At 40.6% G+C, this 21041-nt stretch overlaps 1 long non-coding RNA gene across 3 annotated transcripts in view; it reads left to right on the forward strand.

The window, feature by feature from the left end:
- Positions 1 to 548: 548 nt before the first annotated feature.
- Positions 549 to 21041, forward strand: part of LOC140426540 (uncharacterized) — a 248442-nt gene continuing 227949 nt past the window's right edge. For all 3 annotated transcript variants that reach the window (XR_011948223.1, XR_011948224.1, XR_011948222.1), the window contains exons 1-2: positions 549 to 738; positions 15180 to 15269. This is a non-coding gene — a long non-coding RNA (uncharacterized lncRNA). The remainder of the gene's footprint in view (positions 739 to 15179; positions 15270 to 21041) is intronic.

Here is a 21041-nt window from a genome sequence, read left to right on the forward strand (position 1 = left end):
CAAATTCAACCCATAAAACAATGATCTTAAAATAATTTAAACTTAAGACTCCTGGCTTGCAGATGATATTTTGTAATACAGTGATTATATGCAGGATCTCATTAGAATTAATCGAGGTTGCAATTGAGTGTTCTGCCATTTGGAAGTGAAGTGAGTTTAGGACTGATTTGATCAATACCCCTCGTTCTGTCCGGAGCACAGGTTAGCCCTTCACAAGCCAACAACAATGTGAAAAGATAGTCACTGTTAAACCAGTTACGCTGCTCATTCCTCCTCCTCCTCTGACCTCTGTCTAATGATGGCTTGAGATCCTTTCCCAGCTAATTCCCCTGTCAGTCTAACTCCCACACAGTCATTCTTCTAGGAAAAAAAGAGGCTTGTACTGGGAGGATCCGCATGCCTTCAATCTTCTAATGTGGCCAATGGAAGAAAAAAAGTCTCGTTTAAAGATTATCAGCTGAGCCAATGGTGTGCATGTGTGTGTTTCACGTGACTACATTTCCCCTGTCTTTCAAATGGGTATTATATAGTTCAATTTAGTACAGCAGATAGAAGCAATACTAGAGCACTGGGATGTCTGGAAACAAGTGCCTGACCAAGTGACTTTAAACTGAAGCATATTTCTTTGTATAATTAATGGAACTTCCTGCTCCCTTCCCAACTTGTAGTAAAACTAAACGAGGCACTGTACAGCTTGAAGAAAATTCATAAAATAGAGTCTATTCCTGCATCTGAACTGTAAGTATTTCTTTTGATACACTTGCCTTCTGAGATCGCTTCACAGCACAGCTCCAAAAGATTTGACGTTTTATGTGATTTCTGTTAAGTGACAAATAAATATATCAGTGAAACATTCTGAAGTTTGATGAAAACAGCTCAAAGACCACATAGTAACCTTAAATCACGTTTTTTGGGGGGAGGGGGCGTGTGGAGTTTGGTGGTGCGGGGGGGGGGGGGGGGAGAAAGTCGATAGCCTGAGGGAACTGTCTGTCTGTCTGACTGCCGCACAGACTCCTTTTTAAGCAGAGGCAGCCCTTTGCATTATTCAGGCGGCAGGATGAGATGAAGTATTGCTGCTTGTGATAACACATTCACCGTGTCCAATCAGTTCCACTGCAAGCACTAAGTAGAACAAACTCGACTGACCCCATGACGAGGGGGTACGGCCCTGTCCAGCAAGTGACTGAACAGACCAGAGCTTTCAAGGGGCACAGCTGACGAGCTTTGAAATTCAAACAAAGGGCAAGCAGAAGGGATTTTTTTTTTGTTTACATTAATTAATCTTGCCTACATTTTTTTTTTTGCACACAGCCCAATCCTGAAGCGATCTGGACTTTTTTTAAACACACAGATGAGCTTAAATCTGCCTCCCATTCTTGGGAGATCGCTCAGCTGAAATTAAATACATAAATTCATTTAACATGGGAACATGTTCGGGTTTTTTTTCCCCTGAGCTGGAGTTTTTTTTTCTTTCTCGTTTTCTTTGTCTGCCGTCATGTCATCCACAGCTCCTCCTCCTCTCTCCCTCCACCCCAAATTCAACATCACCACCACCCACTGTGAGCTGAGACACCTGAAGGCTAGACATAATGATCAACAGAGCTCTCGCCTGTCTGGCTTGCAGCCAGCTTTTATTTCCAGTCAAGGAGCCCTGCACGCAATTGTTCTACTGCACCGAGAGATCGGCAACTGTGGGGTTCCATATGCCGCAGATCGCTAAACTGCAGCAACAAACGGGAGCGAGCGCTTCCATTCTTTGTTGAGGTTTTTTTTTAATGCACAAAAATTGATGTAATTATTTTTTGAGGCGCCCGCATTCATAAACAGCGCCGGCAAGCCCTCCTGTTACAACTACCGCCATAAACTTTGTACAGAGTCTGACCAGACCAGATGGCCATGCGCCCTTTTATTATTTAGATGAGACTCTTCCTTTCAATAACATCATTCTTCCTGCTCATAAGGCCTGCTTAAAATTTCCAGCAGAAGGAATCAGCTGAGTATTTTCAATACTAATTGACCATATGCAGAGGAAAGGGCTCGTGTGGCAATCAGTGGGACCATTGTAAGACTAACGGGATCAAGCCGGCCTTTGTCTCATTTGCAATAGCCGCTTGGGGGGGGGGGGGGAGGAGGAGGAAAAAAAACTACAAATTTAAATATTTTTGCAGACCTGACTTGCTTCATTTCAGGGCTGTTTCGTTGCTGACAACTCATTTATATTGAAGTGCTGGGGGCTGCGGCAGGGGAGCAGGCTAATTGAATTAACTGATCTGTTCCAGGCATTCCCATTCACTTGTTTCAGTATTGCGGCAATAAAGTAAAACCCTCTGTCCTAATGAGATATTTGCTCTGGACATGTAGCTTTCCGCTTCCCGCTTCAAAACTTTATCACCCATTTGATTCTGTATTGGATGGGAAAAGGGTGGAGTGCGTGCAGCGATTGAAAGGGAGGGTATATGTATCCGCGTGAAGAAATACTTCACTCAATATGACTATTTGTATTTGGCGGTTTGTGAAGCGTGCGATCCTCGTGCTACCCAAGCAACCCCCAAGTAAACTGATCCCCACCCCACACATGGGATGATGTATCTCCCACTATTTGCATTTTTTAAAAAAGGCGTCTGGAGTAGCCCAAGGTTGACACTATCAATAACGGACCTTTAGAATTGCTACTACCTTGCTAACTTAGCAGGCATTCCATACCACCAGCTCCAGACAAAACACCTACTTCACCGGGTAGTCTGACTGGGTCTTTTGAAAGCAAATGACTCGCACCCAGGAATGAATTTAACTTCTTCTATGGTGATCAACTGAATCGTGCTACAGTTGTGCTTAAGTGCACACAGACAATTTGGTCTTCAAAGGACAGGACGCTTCCACAACTTGTGGTCTTTTAAAAAAAAAAGAAACCTTAACAATACAAGCGTCGTATTACCCGGACCCTTCCTTTTTATAACACCTTCCTCCTCTACCTGGATTTGAATGCAAGTCAGACAGGCAAGTAATTTGCTGGCAATAGACTGTTAAGTGATGGGGGTGGGGGCAAAGACACAATCTATTATGGAACGTAACAAGGGAAATGTCACCAGAAGAGCTGTCATTTACATAGCCTTCGAGCAGCCAGGTGCGTCTGAAGACATTAGAAGTCGCTGCACATTTTACGTCTCGCAAGGTGGAAATTAAAAGAAAAAGATGCGCTCATTTATATCCCTCAACCAGTCACTTTTTCATGATTTTTTAAAAAATGTATCTGACAGCTGAAACAAATCGTAATGCCCAAAGAGGAGCTGTGCCTTTTTTTCACTAGGTTCTGCTATCAAAGCACCAAAGAGCATCTGCAACCTCTCCAGACTCTAGCTTCTAATAATGCGGATTTAGATGGGTTTGATGGAATTAGGAGGTAGTCATAACAAGGGGTTCCTGTGAAATCTAATCTTTTTTTTTTAAACACTGCCTATTAATGTTCGGAATTCTTGCAATGCTGAACGCAATGGAGAGATGTGGGGTGGACTGGCGGGGCGGGGGGGTTGGTGAGAAGCTGGTGGATAATTACGCTGCTGGTGATCTTAAGTATATTCTTTGGATTACCATGTCTGGAAAAGAAGAAAGGCGAGTGTCGCATGATGAATCCGCAGGGGTTGTCTGGACCTTTTCATACAGTGCAAAGTCTGTGTAGGCAGTGCCCTAGCCAGGGTCAGCCTTTGCCCTTACACGCTCCTCCCTGCTCCAGGTGCAGCCACTTGCTTTGCTGCCTTTGCATAAACTGACGGACGCTCTGAGTTTGAGCCACTGGATGGTGGTGCGCTGGCCCCCTGTTACCGCGATTTACAGCTGGACAAACCCCTACGCGAACAATTGCCATAGTTAAATCTACACCGCCAAGGGTCGCACCGACCTGTTCTCAGCTGATGCATCCAATAACTTTTTTTTACAATTGGCTTCAACCTTTTTTTTTCTAAAACCTCAGGAATTTTAAACAGCACCTCAAATTGGAATTTTAACCACCTTATATTTTCTTTCCGCCTATGATTCATTCGCTGTTCTCGTTAGTTACTCCATTCTGTTTCATGAAAAGAACACTTAAAAAAAAATGTAATCAAAAATATTAAATAATTTTGCTAACTTAAATAATTTTGCTAACTTAATTTCAGCACTGTTGAAACACAAACTACGGTTCTCAAAGCGCCCCCCCCCCCACCCAAAGGGGAGGCGACATTGAGCTCAGAATAGCATGAAGACTGTTACCATGGTAAATGTTCCGTTCAGTTAAATCAAATATGGCGGCGCAAGAGGGAGTCATCATCACTCATTAGCTAATGTTGGCCAGATTAAAATGGAATATGGCCATTGCACCTTCTTAAGGGAATTGTGCAGGAATTAAATGTTCTTTTTTTAAAAAGATTTCAAAACTGACTATTGTCTAGACCATAGTTTTTGTTAACAGTGCAATAATGGATGAATTTCCACACTACATTACATTATGGAGCAGTTTCCAATCAAGTAGGCTTCTTCAATCTCAACTGTGTAATTGGCCAATTGCACAAAAATAGACCTGTGGAATTTGAGCAAGAAAATGAAATCTGATTTCACTGCCAAGGAATGCGTTAGACATAAGATTGGTTAACTGTGCTATTTGGTCATTTACTGAATTGCTTCCTATTTCTAACCACCATCTCTCCCATTTCCAACCATTCACAATAGTAATTTGATTCAGGCCATTTATGTGCACGTTTTCTAGTTAATACATATTTCACAGATTTGATTGTCAGTAAATTTTGACGCATTTCTTTCTAAGAAATGAGTTCCTTGTAATCCATTTTGCCACACTCTGTCAGGAAGATGAAGCCAAACCTCATGACAATCAATAATTGAGCAGGTAGCAATTGAATTCTGTGAAGAGATGCATTTAAAATCAAAAGTTCAGACATGCTGTGAGCCTGACTGTCTGGCAGCAGACGTGCGGACCTGTCTAGAAAGCTTTTCAGCAAAGCTCTGTCATTCCATCTCAACCTAATGTTAGAGAATTCCTCCATCTAGTGTACCATCCCATTGCAACAAAGCTGGGTATTATTGCACTGGCGCCGATTCAGAAAAGGATTTAAAAAAATGCTTAACTGTATCAAGTGGGATAGAATTTCTCTTGAAATGAAATGAAAATCGCTTATTGTCACAAGTAGGCTTCAAATGAAGTTACTGTGAAAAGCCCCTAGTCGCCACATTCCGATGCCTGTTCGGGGAGGCTGGTACGGCAATTGAACCGCGCTGCTGGCCTGCAACATATAGAACGAGTATGCTGCACCAGGGGCACACTATTTATTTTAAATTTTTTTTTTTACATTTGTTCAGTTATCCCAGTTTAAGAATGCATTACTGGGTTTAGGCTAAAAACAATTCCCAAAGTAAATTCAAATGCACTATTCCTGATGATTTACAAAACCCAAGCTAATTTTGAGAAATACAAGAGTGCTCTGATATCCCTCAATTTGAAGTTTTCCCTATTGCTGGTTTTATGTCGTGGAAATGCAAGGTAATGAATAACTTGGCTTGTGACTGAGGGGCATCCTGTAAAGCTCGACCCATTTTCATTTGCTGTGCATTAGTTCCACTCATGGTCACGTAGCCTTTTCACTAGCCTTTCCACCAGGGTATTCAGTTTCCTATTTGTGGGTCATAATTTATATTTTATGAGGTTGTACATTACAAGAATCGACTGTTCTTTCTAGGCACCCTGAAGCCTTTTTGGCCAGAAGCAATCTTTTTTTTTTCTCTGTTGGCATTTTAAGTTCCAGAACTGCCTGCAGGCGTAGGCAAAGTCAGAAGTGTTTTGTTTTAAAGCAGGAAAGGGAAGGCAGTGGAATTGTGGGTGTTCTGAAGAACTAACGAGCATGCTTAGGCTAATTGAAGAACAAGTTGGTCAGACCTCAAAACGTTTGCCCTGAATTCCCTGATACCTGTTAAGTTCTACTCCCTGTCTTCTGAACATATCAAATCATGCTTAATACAATCTTGGGAAAAAAAATATTTTTCCCAAGTGATCATCCCCCACCAGTTAGTGTGGGGACTGAGTTTTGGTGCACTATTTGACCAAGGGAGCATTACAGTTGACCTGTCGCTATTTGTACACCAGCTCACACTGCCAGGGTCGATACTGGATAGTAATTATGAACGGGGATCCCAACATTGCATTTCCTCCCCACTAAAAGGGTATTGGTTGCTAAATGTTGATTACACAACTACTCCACCGAGATCGAGGACTATGCATTTTCTTCTATTCATTCATGGGTTGTGGCATCACTGGCTAGACCAGCATTTATTACTCACTCCTCATTGCACTTGAGAAGGTAGTGGTAAGCCACCTCTTGAACCACTGCAGTCGCCATGTTGTTGGAATATAGTGCTGTTAGGAAGGGAGTTGATTTTGACCTTGCAGTTTACACTTTTTTGTTTTCTCTCTCAAATCGAGAAATGGGGCGAGATTCTCTGGCCTCCTCACGGGAATGTTTCTCGGGTGGTGGTCTGCCGTTGGCCGTCTGTGAGATCTTCTGGCCCTGCTGCTGTCAATGGAATTTCCCATTGAATCCACCTCAGGCTGCCGGGAAACCCGTGGCCGGGGCATGCCATTGTTGGGATCAGAAAATCCCATTGGCATGACCAGCCGGAAGATCTCTTCGATGATTCTCAATTCATGTCCTTTTATTTTTAAAAAATCCTGAATGCTGGAGGTTTGAATTAACTTCCAGTTTCATTTCCAGGGTACCTTCCAAGGTAATTGGTCTTCAATGGATTAAAACTAAGCTGGTCTCCTGTGCAAAGGCAGAGACCAGGAAGGCGAGAAGGTGGAAATTAGGAATGTCCTTTTCTCTGCTCAAACAGCTCACCTCAATGTGCAGTTCCACACCCAAGGATCTGCATGGAAGGTTTTCACCTTTCCCTGTAAAACACAACTCTCATTCTTTCCCACTTTTTCACTTTTACTTTTTTAATACTGTTCAACTGGGTGAAGGGAACTATCTGAAATACCATGGCATTTTGTTGCATCCTCTGGCAAAAAAAATAGAAGGTAGATTAACTAGTGATTTATCACATAATATTATTATAAAGATCTTGATGCAGAAATAAGCAACCAGTTAAGAGAAACAAGTCCCAGAGATGGACTTACTTATGTTGTAGCTCATGCTATTTGACATCCGTATTTGTTTTTTTAAAAAGAACAGAGGTACATCTTTAAGTATGACAGAAACCATAATAGCCAAACTGACCTCTTTGTACAGCAGTTTTATCAAATAGATGATTGGAAGTATCATTTAAGCATCTTTTATGATTAAGAAATCAATTTAGAACTGTGCAGTATTGGTTTTCATTGTACATCCTTTCTTAAGACAGGCAGTATGTTTTTGTTCAACACTAAGCGGTGGAACCCACTGAAGCAGTCACCGTTCTCTGAGAACAAGCCAATCCATTCGTACTTGCTTAAATTTCTGCTGTAATATTCAACCATATTGAATTACCACACCCTGACTTTCATCAGGCTTCATACCGAAAAACCATGGCTATAAGATCTTTCCGCAGGAAGGCAACTTAAAATAAATGATTTATTATTTAAAATAAATCTAAAGGAGCAGATTTTGATGACCACAATTTGCTTAGAAATCAATGCTATGGAAATAGACAAAAGAACGTTTTCTTAACTGATATATTGGATTTCCATCACTTTTGGTCAAGACATCATCATATGAATCAAGTATTGAATGTCAACTGAGCAATAATCTGGGTCATAGCTTTGGCTCTTGAGATCTTCCTGCACTCTGCCAAACATTCTAAACTTTTCACAACAGAACAGTTATCACCTTACAACAAAGCCTTTCCATCATCCGACTCAAAACACAAAGTTATTTTTCAAATTTACAGTGCTTTCAAATTTTCCTTTGTACATTGTGTTTAATACATCCAATTGTGAAGTGTCTGCAATGTTTCAACAGACTGTTCTCTTTTGCTTATTGATTGCCATAAGTGCAGGGTATTACAGAAATGCACTGCCATCTCCCACCGCAATGGAGGAGCACTGGTCGATTGGTTATAGGAACCATCGCAGAATCGATCCTTTACAAATCAGTTAAGAGATAAAGGCACATCCTCCTGCTCTTTCTCATTAAATGTTAATGAACTTGGTCAGAATGGCTCCTTAATGCTGTGAATTGCTCCTTAATGCTGTGAATTACAAGTCCTACTCTTGCTTCTCTTTCTTCCCCTTGCACTGTGCAATAGTTGTCAACATCCCCAATCATCCAACTACAAATTTGTTTTTAAAAAATGAAGAAACCGTTTAGGGGATTTACCAGCACGGTATGGTGGGGGAGGGGTGAAGGGAACTTGATAGTCATCCCATTGCATTAGTATTGATTTCTGTCCATCAAGGCTTGTTTCATTTATTGTGCAAGAAAAAGGCAGGGTCACTTTGATTTAATTACAACGCCAGGTGCAAGCCCATGACCAGGATTTTTAAGATAAAATAATCCAACAAATTTGTTAAATTGTGATATTTTCTTCCTGCAATCAGAGTTGCAATCCATCCTTTTTCGTTTGTCTCATAATTTTACAGACTCCTGTTTTTGATTATGCAAATTATTGTTCAGCCAGTCTTTTTGGTCACATTTAAAGGTACCACGAAGTTGTTGAGAGAGCACTACTACACGGAGGTTAAATGACTGACTACATTGGCTAATACAGTTGTTTTTAAAAAAGATCTTCAGCCTACGAGCTTAAACTAAAACCACACAAAGCTACCTTTCATTGGTTTCGGGCAGTTGCTGAGATGAAAAATCAAAGAAGGATGTCAATAATGCATGTAACAACGCAAGCTTTCTCTGTATAACAGCTTGCAGTCGAAAGGATAACTTTTGCAGTGAAAACAACAGTGAGGAGAAAATCTGATTTTTCTTCCTCCCTCCACATGCCGTTTGCAGTTATTTGAAAACATTTGTAGACCCAGAGCTCAAAGTACAGAATGTCCTTCACAGGTTTCAGGATAGCCATATATTTCCCTTCTTAGAACATCTGCAAAACTTGACTCTACGCTTATTACAATGCAGAGTACTGCAAAGCTGAAACCTAAAGGAAAACTTAATGAAACTAAACATTAACATTTAAAAAAAAAATTCCCCCTGTAGTTCTCGAGAGGTTAATAAAAATATATTTTGGGTCACCGTATAATAACTCCTTTCTTTCTCAGCCAGCGTTCCCATGAAGCGAAACGCCATGGATTTGGATAAAAACTTTCCAATGCTTGACCTTTGGCTAACTGAAAATGTGAGAAACGTTTTTGGACTATAATGCAACATTTCATTTCAAACTTTGTGTTCAGCCAATATGTACATATAGCAGTCCTGTGTACTACATGGGCACAACCTAATAAAATAAATACATCTAATAAATCCAGGACTGACTAACCCCCAGTGACATTTACCCTGCTAAGATGTTTTTTTGTTGTTGCATATCACCAATTACACATGGATCACAATTAATTTTGGCTAAATTAGTCTGTACATAAAGCAGTCCTGTGTACTACATGGGCACAACCTAATGAAATAAATACATCTAATAATCCCAGGACTGACTAAACCCCAGTGACATTTACCCTGCTAAAATGCTTTTTTGTTGTTGCATATCATCAATTAGACATGGATCCCAACTAATTTTGGCTAAATTAGTCTAGAAATGAAAGGAACATTCCTGCTGGGTACAGCACATTAACTCTTGAAATAGATTCAAAGTGTCACTGCATGCTGTTATTTCACTATTGTCATACTTAGTACATTGTTTGATCCTTGATTACTAAAGGATAGGTCCAGTGACCATGTTAGCCAGTATTACAAGCTCAGGATAAATCAATAATGTATTTAGAATAGAAGCTTAAACAAGATTAGGTAAACCAGCATGGCACAACATTCTCCCTGAGCACGGACTATCATTTGATCGGCAAAACTATAGGTGTGGGTGATGGAACAGGTTGCTAGTACGCACTACATTACCAAGCACTAACTCGGATTATATAACACTAATTTAGTGTAGAATGAATTAACTAGGATTATGTAACACTAGTATCATATTCCAGATTCTCTACTAAAGATCAATATGACGTGAAGAAAATTGAAACTGAACAAAACAAATGTATAAATCGAAATGAATAAATGGTAGAAAATTTGGAGTATATGTATTTTTACAACACATAACTAGGCCTTTGGCCCAACCGCTGGTGTTTATGCTCCACTCCAGTCTCACACCTACCTTGGAAGAAACATGATTAAAAGAAGCAATCTGGAGCATTGAGTATTAATCTATGCATCTGATTCAGGAAAGAATGCTCATTTCCACGAAGGGGCAACGCTGGAATTTGAGTGAGGTCCTAAATGAGCAGTCTGTGGATGTAAGCACTAAAATATTGTTGAGATACGTTGGAGCACAAGAGATCCAACTTTGATCATCAGCACATGCACTTAGTCACAGTGGTCAGAACTCTACCTCACAACGGCCAATTCTGGCCTTGGGTGACTCTGTCTGTCTGTGTGGATTGGTTTCCTCTGGATGCTCTGTTTTTCTCCCACAGTCCAAAGTGGATTAGGGTGCATTGCCCGTAACCAGTGCAAGAGTTACGGGGATTAGGTGGGGGAGTGAGCTTGGGTAGAGTGCTCTTTCAGAGGGTTGGCACAGACCTGATGGACAAAATGGTCTCCTTCTGCACTGTAGGGAATCTATCGATTTATGGATTTTATAAACTTCTAGAGAGTCAAAAGGTGATTTTTTTTTTTTTTTTTTTTTGTTTCGTTAAATTCTTCCAAGATTTTCCAGTGCTCTCAATGCGAATATGGATTTGAGCTGCTTCTGCCTTCAGTAAAGATTTACATAGTGAATCCTGACAAAAGGCCCACAATAGAGCAAAGTATCTTGCAGCTCTGTAATCAGACTTAAGCTGGGGTCTTGTTTTCCATTCGCAGATCCATACGGCCATACAGTTACTTCGCTAAGTCGTGCCTACTTTCTATATTTAAAAAGAGTTTATTACGATGGTTTTTGTTTAGTCTGACTGACTAATTGAGTGCTGATTACCCTTGATCACAGCAGTTAATCATGCCTTACTCCGAATAGTACGACTAATGACATTTTAAAGATATATACTGTAAACCCATCTGGTAAGCAAGTACAAAATATGTGGAAAGGAATATCTTTTGGATGTGATTAAAATGGATTGCATGGACTACGAGCTTACTGTCTAGAAAATTGATTGGACTTGAAGATTGATGGACTTGACCTTCAGGCTTTTCCCTTAAACATTGAACCTGTGGTTAGTTAGGCCAAGACAATACCTAAATGTCAATTGTTTGTTACTGATCAGAACAGTGCTGAATAGGTCAAGGCATTCCAGCCTGGGACCTGCACAAATGTGACCTTGAACAGGAGGCTCTCGGTTATTTTAAAATGGGTGGGGGAGGGCTTGAAATAAACCTACGACTGCAATGCTAGGATTTCATTCATGCATTTTTTTTTCACCAAATCTTTGTAAATATAGATGCATAAAACCTCTGCCCCTAAAACGAATGCATTTATTTTCATCCTTCTGAGTCTCCACTGCTCCCTAACGCAATGTCCCTCTCTGTTTCCAGAATTCAGCACAACTGAGAGTTGTGCCATCATGGGTCCCAAACAGCATTGTGTGTTATTCATGGTCTTAATTAAGTTGTTACTGAGCATTTAATGTTCTGAATTGGCATGTTGGTGGATGCAATGACTAATTGCTAATATTTTTGTTAAACTTAACTTGGAAAGAACATCCCAAGATGACTCAAAAACAAGTTAATTTTATTGAAAGTTTCCCATGGTGATATTTGTTGGTTATTTTTGATAATGGATGTGTGTCCACAAGTCCCGAAAGACATGCTTTTTAAGGTGAATTGGACATTCTGACTTCTCCCTCGGTGTACCTGAACAGGCGCCTTGTGTGGCAACCAGGGAATTTCCACATTAACTTCATTGCATAAGCCTACTTGTGAAACTAATAAAGATTATTATTATATGGCTGATGGTGGTTGGTGCTGATCAGCAATCCTCCTTGCTTGTTTTTCATCCTTCACTGTTGATTCTGTCATTTGTGTACAACTATAGCCTAACTGCCAGTTCCATAAATAGGATTTTGACTTTCTCTCTTATGGTTGTGTAGTAGTGAGCATGTCTTGTGGTGTAATGGGTAGTTTCCCTGCTTCTCAACCAGAAGCTACAGGTCCAAGTCCCATTCCCAAACTTCATAATGTAGCCAAACAGGTTGAGTATCAACCTGAAAGTTCCTTCCTGCATTAACCAATGGCATGTGATGGAAAGAAGATTGGAGCCTTTTCCATCACTATCTATAATTCCAGTCATTGGGTGGACCAGACAATCAGATGGCACCAGTTCAATTATATTCTGTGCAAATACTGATTACAAAGAAATTACAGCAGAAAGCAGCCATTCCATTCAACTGATTTATGCTCCACACAAGCCACCCTACTAAATCTAATGCTCGCAGCATATCCTCCTATTCCTTTCCCCCGCATACCTTATCTGGCTTCCCATTAGATGAGTTAGCAATGCATTAATATTGAAAGTGACATACCATTTTAAGCCAACTGCAATGTCAGACAGAATTAAATCCGTGCAAATCTACATGGTACTCATGGGCAGGACTAGTGTCACCTCATTATAGTGAGATAAATCGTCCATAGGCTGCCTAGCATTTATTTTAACCAGTTTGCCACATTAAGAAAACTAAGTGTGGCCATATCATTCTTTACAAGGTCAAAATCATTTTCAAAATCTGTAATAAAACGGGTAAGGCAAGGAGGCATCCCAACCTTCGAACCATGTGCTGTTGACTCCAATCAAATTCTCTCTTCTTCTCTCCTTCCCCTGGAGGTCCAAGTTGCGGAGACTCCTTCCCCTGGAGGTCCAAGTTACAGAGATCCCACGCACTTTTACATGCATGTTGTAGCCTGGAATTATAGATTCCAGCTGGCCGCTGGAAAAGGCATTTTTTTGTTTTGAGCAGTTTTTTATTAAAACTATCCGGTCATCAAATGAGACCCGAATAGAAAGATGATAATGCAACCAACAAAATCTCTGCTAACCACAGGCATATTTCCATCATAAGTAGCTGTAGGAGTATAATCATGGTGCCTATGAAAAATATCCTGAGGCCCTTGAGGCGACCACCAAAACAAGACGTTTTGCTGAAGCAACGAGTTTCATTGGCAAACCATTGAATTTGAGGAATTTCATTGACAACAAAATACTCATTTAATACTGTAATTTTGGAAATGAAATTTTTGAGTTATAACTGAAAGTAGGCCTGAGAATGAGGGCCTACCCATTGGAATTTGATCTCTTGGGGTTTCTTCAAACTGATGATCCCGAATTTCCTTTTGCAGAGGCCAACAGATAACAAACATATGTAAAAGCAGTTTTCTGGTGATCACTGGTTATCGTAAAGAATACTTCCTAAACGATGACACCACAAGACGTTTCTTGGGTGCCACCATTCGACATCCAAAACAACAATTTGGACCTCTTGGAATTCCATATTTCCTGATCGGATCACTTCTCGCTTATTTTATGGTGACTTCCAGTGTCAGATAAAAGAGCGCGATGAATAATCTTTTCAGGATGAGTGTAGATTAGGAAATTTCATTCATAGAATTGTAAAGATCTGTCGGCCACCTGAACAGTTCTGAAGAACCCGATGTTAACTGTGGAAGGTTATGTTATCCAGGTCAGAGTAGAGTAGCTGAATAACCGGAGATGATTTTAAAGGTATTTATCATTATCTTGCCTTCAAGTAAACTTGCATCAGGCTCTCTCTTTAAAGTTTTAAAGTTGCATTTCAAAGTCGCAGCACACTTCCATTTTCTACACTGCTCTGGAGACCATAGTTTGAGGTTGCATTGCTGGTGTTAAGTCGGGGAGCAATTGAACACCGTGTGGTGGACATGACTGTTTGTTTGTTTAATTTAAAGGGAGGGGGAGGAAACAATTTCTGGTGTCACTCCCAGTTACTAATTATTTGGAGTAAATCATTTCCCACTTGCTGTACTGTGAACCTTTTACTTTCCTCGTCTGTCAAATTGATTGAATGCTCACTGCATCTCCAGACTGAAACGGCCTAGAAGGATCTGGCTTCAGTGTGGCTGAAAGCTCCAGGGGCTTGTGTTTGCCACATGAGATGTTCGCATGCGAGGGAGGAATGGAGGCAAAGAAATCTGAAGTAAAAGCTTTTAAGTGGAGGCTGAGATATGGGATCAAGGTGAGGCCCAGCAGGTTGGAGGATTTAAATTTTGGCAAGCTGCAGTCGCAATCAAGCTGGGTTGGTAGGATTTATTCCTACTTGTTAGCTCATTCTTGTCACTTTCCTGGAGAAGACTGATTGATGGACTCCTCTACAAGTTTTCTCAGAGGTTTCCAGATGTTTTCAGCGCCGGTTGTCTTAATTAAATTACACAGAAGATAACATTTCTGGATCAGTAATCTCATTATTACTCCCTCCTCCTATCTAAACAGAAGAGTTTCTGGAAATTATGATTTGGGGGTGACATCATTAATTCCCCTTTGCTCGCCCCTCAAATGGTGCTGAGTTGACAGAAATTTCAGGGTTGAGAGAGCTTGACAAATGACTGCCTGTCCCCTCCTCCACCATCTCGAGCAACACTGAGCTCTCGTCAAGACATGCCTGAGAGCTGATAGTGAGACAAAAGCAAATAGACTGAATTTTTCCATGAATATAAGCGCACTGTTGCCAGCAAAATCCCATAGGAAGGAGGAAAGCAGGACAATTTTCCTTTGAACAACAATGGCTGCTGAGAACTAAAACTGAAATCACTTAAAAACCATTTTGTTCAGATTGAACACTTGGACAAGAATTGTTTTTAAAGAAAAGCTTGACTCTTTTACAAAATTAACGACCGCACCCTGTGCTTGGAATATCATGCATTTATGTTTGTGCATTATAGCAATTACTAGCTCAGTAGTGTGATTTTATGCTTTGAGTCAAGACCTGAAGTACAAATGCGATATTTATAGGACGCTATTTTCATCCTCTTTAAAATGACGAAATTACAGAAATATGTTCTGACACGCGATTCCATTTGTTTGTCCTGCAGGCCACTCAAGTCTCTGTGATTTTGGGTCAGCAGTTAAGTCGAGCAGAAGAGCAACGTGAGTGAGGACATCACTGTCAGTTCCACATCAAGGTAAGTGGGACATTTATTATCCAACATACTTGCCCTGTAGGCACAGACACAGATTAGTATGTTGTGTTGGAAAAGTAAGACCAGATTGAGCTCAGCCATTTTTCTGACCCAAAATTTAAAACCTCGTGCAATTGGAAGGTAGAATTTTGTTACCCTCTTATTTACTTTGCATCTGCTGTAATTGCTATTTACTGTCTGTCAGACAAATGTCTGCCATAAAACAGGTGATAAGAATCATGGGCGCCTCCAAAAAAAAGCATTGGGGAGGTGTCTGACATTCCAGCGAGATGAGGGGGGAAAAAATCCACCTGCAGGACTTCTGCCCCATGCAACATTCTTTTCTATTTATAATCACATAAAAACAAACCTTTCATTAGAACATCTGTCTGGTTGAAACTTTTTGATCTCCTTGCTTTTTTCTGGAGCACAATTTATGCGGTGTTATTAACTGATTTATTTCACAGCCATGTTAGATGCGACTCCAAGCTATATGTTGAAAGAGTGCAGCCTGAAAGACGAGCAAACATTAGCCTTTATGTATTCAGCCAGCTCACTCTAAGTTGTCGGCCAGCATGTTTTCAGGCGTGCTCTTATATCCATCCTTCCAACACTAAACAGGAATATTTTAGCAGCCAGAAACAAATCAGATTATTAAAGTGGTCTGACGGAACTTGGAAGATTCTAGGTACAGAGAATTTGTGTTTGAAGTATCCTGAAGCAGCTGCTGCAGCTTCACCTGCACTCTGGGAGCAGAGAATTGCTAAGGTCACAGCCAGCAAATCCTGTGTTCGATTTTAAGATGCAAGAAGTGTTCAGGGTCCCCTATTTTTTTTACAAGCTTCACACCCTCCAGCTGCTTTACATCCTGTCTCTCCTCATTCACAAGGAGATTCCATTCGCTGTCTTCTCCCCGCAAGCTTGTATTTTTTTTGTCCTCCTGATTTAACAGTAATTCTCAGCCTTTGACCACTGTTCCGTGCTGGGAGTTTCCAATCCTTAGCAAACAAAAGAGGATGTCTTAAAACATGAAAGAAAGAGGATGTGTAGACATCCACTTTGCAATTCCAGGTTCCTAAGCGTGTTCAAACAACTTTCCTCATAACGGCAGATTCGGCAGGAACACACTGCTCAGATCAATTATCCGATCTCAACCTGAGCTCTAGCTACCTTTCATTTAGTCAAGGGAGGCCTCTCCTCGCTGATTCACGTTTTTTCATAGCAAGTTGGCTTTTCAACCTTTCCTGAACCTAATCTTCTCCGTGGTTCACAGAATGCAAACTAAGATAATGTGCCCTTGATTCATCAGAATGTGTTCCAATTGTTGCTTTCTAAAGGCAACTCCTGGCTGGGTGGAAGCAGCTAATTTTAAGACGGCTCCAGGTTCATTTCAGTAAGGTTTCCTTTTGTTTTGGGGTGGTAGGGGGTATTCAGCAATTGTAAGAAAGCTGCTCAAATTGACTTTGCAGTGGCTCTGGCAGTACTTGATGTGATTGGCTGAAAATAAATTTTGCTTGTGTATCTGGGAATAATACAAATGCTGTTTAACAGATGTCGCTTTAAATACCACAATTGTCTCTGTCCGTTGTTTAAATAAAAGGAGTCGCTAGAATGTTAATTCATTGACAAATGTTCTTCCTGATCCTCAATATTAAGGATGAGTGCAAATCTGGGCCCAAGTAGATCAAGTGAGAACTAATCCAAATCTGGTCCATTTGATTAAATTGGGATAAAAATAAGCTTTTTACTTGGACCCACCCTGGAGAAGGTTTGATTTATTCATCTCATTAATGCTAGACATTTTAAATGCTAGAAACATCAATTGATTTAGAGTTGGCATTTAGCTTTAGATAATGACTATTTAGTAGTTTACTCCTTGATGTAAATTAAAAGAGATTGGGTTTATTCAGAGTAGATTAAAATGAAAATCTAATCCAAGACGAGTATATCTGGATTTAGGGAAAATTAAAATGTGAACAGGTGCACTAAGATAACACATTTTTATCTACAGTTCTCAACATTAGTTGGAAGCACACAAAAGATTATAAGGGTGCAAACTGCTTTTTCAAACGGCTCACAAAATTATAGAAAAGCAAGAGTAAAGTGGAATGATGAACATTGGCTAGGGGTCGCTTTAACTTCGGGTGTGCAGTTCTTGATACCTGGTTATGTATAGGTTCTTTGGAATGCTGCCAAGGTTATAGTAGAAAGACGAGATATGGAGGAGATTTTTCTATTGAACCAGAAGGTCAGGGAGTGAATAAAACCAATATTTATTTTCGCTGGATGAATAAACTGAAGCCAAACGTTCTTCTCACTGTGTAGTTAGTGAGGAAAGGTGGACACTGAATTCAGGAATGTATTTATGCAGAGTTGTTTGGGCATTTAATGCTTTGCTCGGGATGTAGTTGAGGCAGGAGCAGATAAGAATTTGAAGATGATGCAGAAGATAGAATGTGCAAGGGGGTAAGTGTTGGATTGCTCCAAGAAGTGGCCCAGACATGACTGAATGCTCTCCTTTTATGGTGCAATAGTTTTTTGTTCTATTTTAGCTGCCTGCTTAGCTTCAACAAATTTTGTCAATTCATTCATTTCTAATCTGCACCGACAGACCTTCCAGCTGGGCGTACAGGTAAGTGTAACCCAGCTCCAACGCCAACTCTATTCACATGAGTCAGCCAGTAGGAGGTGTTTATATTTGCATGAGTGGGGTAATGGGTAATTAGGAAGCCTGTCGGTGTTTCCCCCCCCCCCCCCCCCCCCCAAACGTTTGAAATGTCCCCAATCAGAAGGAAGCAGAGAATCACTAGCACTCATTGCACTTCTGGTTGTCAGCTCGGGTTAGTGGCTGACGACCAGAGGGGATTGGCCTAACGCTTCATTGCTCAAGATGTTCAACAAAACCAAATTTTGCATAGCATTTTAGAACAGTGAAGTCCAGCCCGCAGTGTGTGTAGGCATCTGCATACGTACTGATGAATCAAGTAAAATTACACCATTTGCAAAGCTTAAAAATCTGATTAATTAAGCTTTGTGTTGAGACAATAACCGTTCCAAACAGGGACGGCACCTACCCTACTATGAAAAGAGGAAGTTACCTGACCTTTCCAGATTCTCATTCTTCTTATTTTTTTAAAAATGTGAAGAGTTCAGGTTCATATGGTTACACTGTGGATGACATTTCTACTGCCGTTTTTTGTTCTATTTATTCTGGTGTATTTTAGGATGTTCACTTCACTGTTGTAATCAGCTAGAATTCATCATAGGCGGAGCAGCACGGTGGCACAGTGGTTAGCACTGCTGCCTCATGGCACCGAGGACCCAGGTTCAATCCTGGCCCTGGGTCATTGTCCATGTGGAGTTTGCACATTCTCCCCGTGTCTGTGTGGGTTTCACCCCCACAACCCAAAGATGTGCAGGGTAGGTGGATTGGCCATGCTAAATTGCCCCTTAATTGGAAAAAAAATAATTGGGTACTCTAAATTTATTTTAAAAAAAAGAATTCATCATTGGCAACTCTACTCTTGCATACCTTGGCAGCAGTGTAGAACAGTTTTCAGTGTGACTCGACTGATGTATCTGTAACCTTATTGGACAGAACATGGAATAATTCCCAACTTGATCGCATTTCTTTTGTTCAAATCTCCATTTCTTTTTCCTGTTCAGTGGCATCAAAAACAGTCATTCAACCATACAGTCTTCAAATTGCCTCATGTTTTATTTTGGCTTTCTATTGGTCTATCTTCTGGCAATAGCTGTATTGTAAAACCTATTTGCACCCAACATGAATCCGAGAGGTCCATTGTCACTGATGGTCACCTATGCAACACTTCTCATTGTTGTTACGATCAATCAACTAGCACACTCATTTATAAGCCATTTTTGGGAGGGATACTTTTTTGTTTTGGAACTTTTTCTTCCGCTTGTGTAAAGGGCTCACTAATGCATGACATCTGATGCAACTGTGATTATAGTTTGAGAAAGTCTGATGAAAGACATGGATCTTGCCCTCTCATCCCACTTTCAGTAGACCTCGCAGCTGCTGATTCTTAAAGTAAGAAAAGGAAGCCTGAGGAGGATAAACATAAGTCATGTGTCCCAAAAATTATAGAGTATGTAGAATGTGTCAGGTATAACCTCCAATTACTGTACTTGACCAAAATTTTAATGTTTATCCCTCAACCAACATCTGTTAAGATACATTGTCTGGTCATTAATTTCAATGCTTGTTTGTGGAGTCTTATTGTGTGCAATGGCTGCCACATTTTTTCTGGCGGCCAATGAAATACTTTTTGAAAAGTGCTTTGGGATGTAATGAGCTTGTGCTGTGCAAGGCAATATTTATACCTACCAACACAGGAAGACCAAATAATGCAGAGCTAAACCTTCGGAGTCATAAAAATACATGGGGAGTCCGTTGAACCATTTCTGCGTTCATTACAGTGGAAAGGAGTTGACTCTTTACAAAGTTTTGCCAACAAAGAGTCCCATGAGCAAAACTTGTCCCCTTATTAAGTATACACGATAAAATCTCTTTTCGTGTTACAAGCAGTAAACCCATACAAATTTATGACTGCTGGCCATCAGGCTCGGGTAGGCTCTGGAGAGAGCATAATATCTTTGGTCATTTAAAAATTTAAAAAAAAATTTATCGAGTACCCAATATTTTTTTTCCAATTAAGGGGCCAAATTGCGTGGCCAATCCACCTAACCTGCACATTTTTGAATTGTGGGGGTGAAACCCTCGCAGACACAAGGCGAATGTGTAAACTCTACCCAGACCGTGACACGGGGCTGGGATCAAACCTGGGTCCTCAGCACTGTAGGCAGCAGCCTTGGGCCATTTAAGAAAATTTAGAGAAACTTTTTTTTTTTTGCTGGAGACTTATTAGTAACTGGTCAGCTGATGTGGTTATGTGTACTAAAGGAAATACCAATGGGATTCATCATTTAATTGGTCACGTCATGTGAGTCACTTGGGCCCTTTTATTTAATAAAGCCTGGCCAATCAATGTTGAGAGAATAAGTAGTTACTGTACTGAACTCAATGACACTGTACACACATTCTTCTTTCATTCCTGAAAGAGCATTTTTGAACTCATTCACCCCTGTGGTGTTCACGAGATATGGATCTTTCACACTGCAGACAATGGGACTAGTGTAATTTTTTTTAAAACCAATTGGCTGCAATAGTGACAGTGACAATTTGCAACTGGAATATTAAACTAATGACTTCAAACCAGTGTTGGGGATAAAAGAGAAACTTTGAGGACAAGTTTCATCGTGTGCACCCGTTTAAAATGAAAAACCAACCAATGTTCCCAATTATTTGTGCTGTGTCTGGGACATGATGAGGTGCCTCCATCTGATTTCAAGGTTACTTGTTGATAACTTTGCCCAGTGGGTTCAGCATCTTGTCCACCCACCCTAATGTTCATAAATCTAAAGGATTGACCAAGTGAACAATGCCTTGTAAGTGTTGCATTCCTTAACAATGAGAATTGCTGTTCCAGATTGAACAAGAACATGGTATAAATGTGGGGTGAAATTTCCCAGCTCGCCCGCTTGTGTGCTTTCCGGCAACTTGCAGCGGCTCACCATTGGCTGCTGGCAGGATCTTCCAGTCCCGCTGATGTCTGTGGTTTTTGCGTGGTGTGCCCATGCTGCCGTCTGGGGTTGTGGGGGGGTGGTGCTGAAACTTCATAATATATTGGGACATGACAATAGCTACATTTTGCCATTTGTGGAACAATCTATTTAGTGTGTTAACTCTTC

The sequence above is a fragment of the Scyliorhinus torazame genome, chromosome 7, assembly GCF_047496885.1.
Source record: "Scyliorhinus torazame isolate Kashiwa2021f chromosome 7, sScyTor2.1, whole genome shotgun sequence".
Lineage (NCBI taxonomy): Eukaryota > Metazoa > Chordata > Chondrichthyes > Carcharhiniformes > Scyliorhinidae > Scyliorhinus > Scyliorhinus torazame.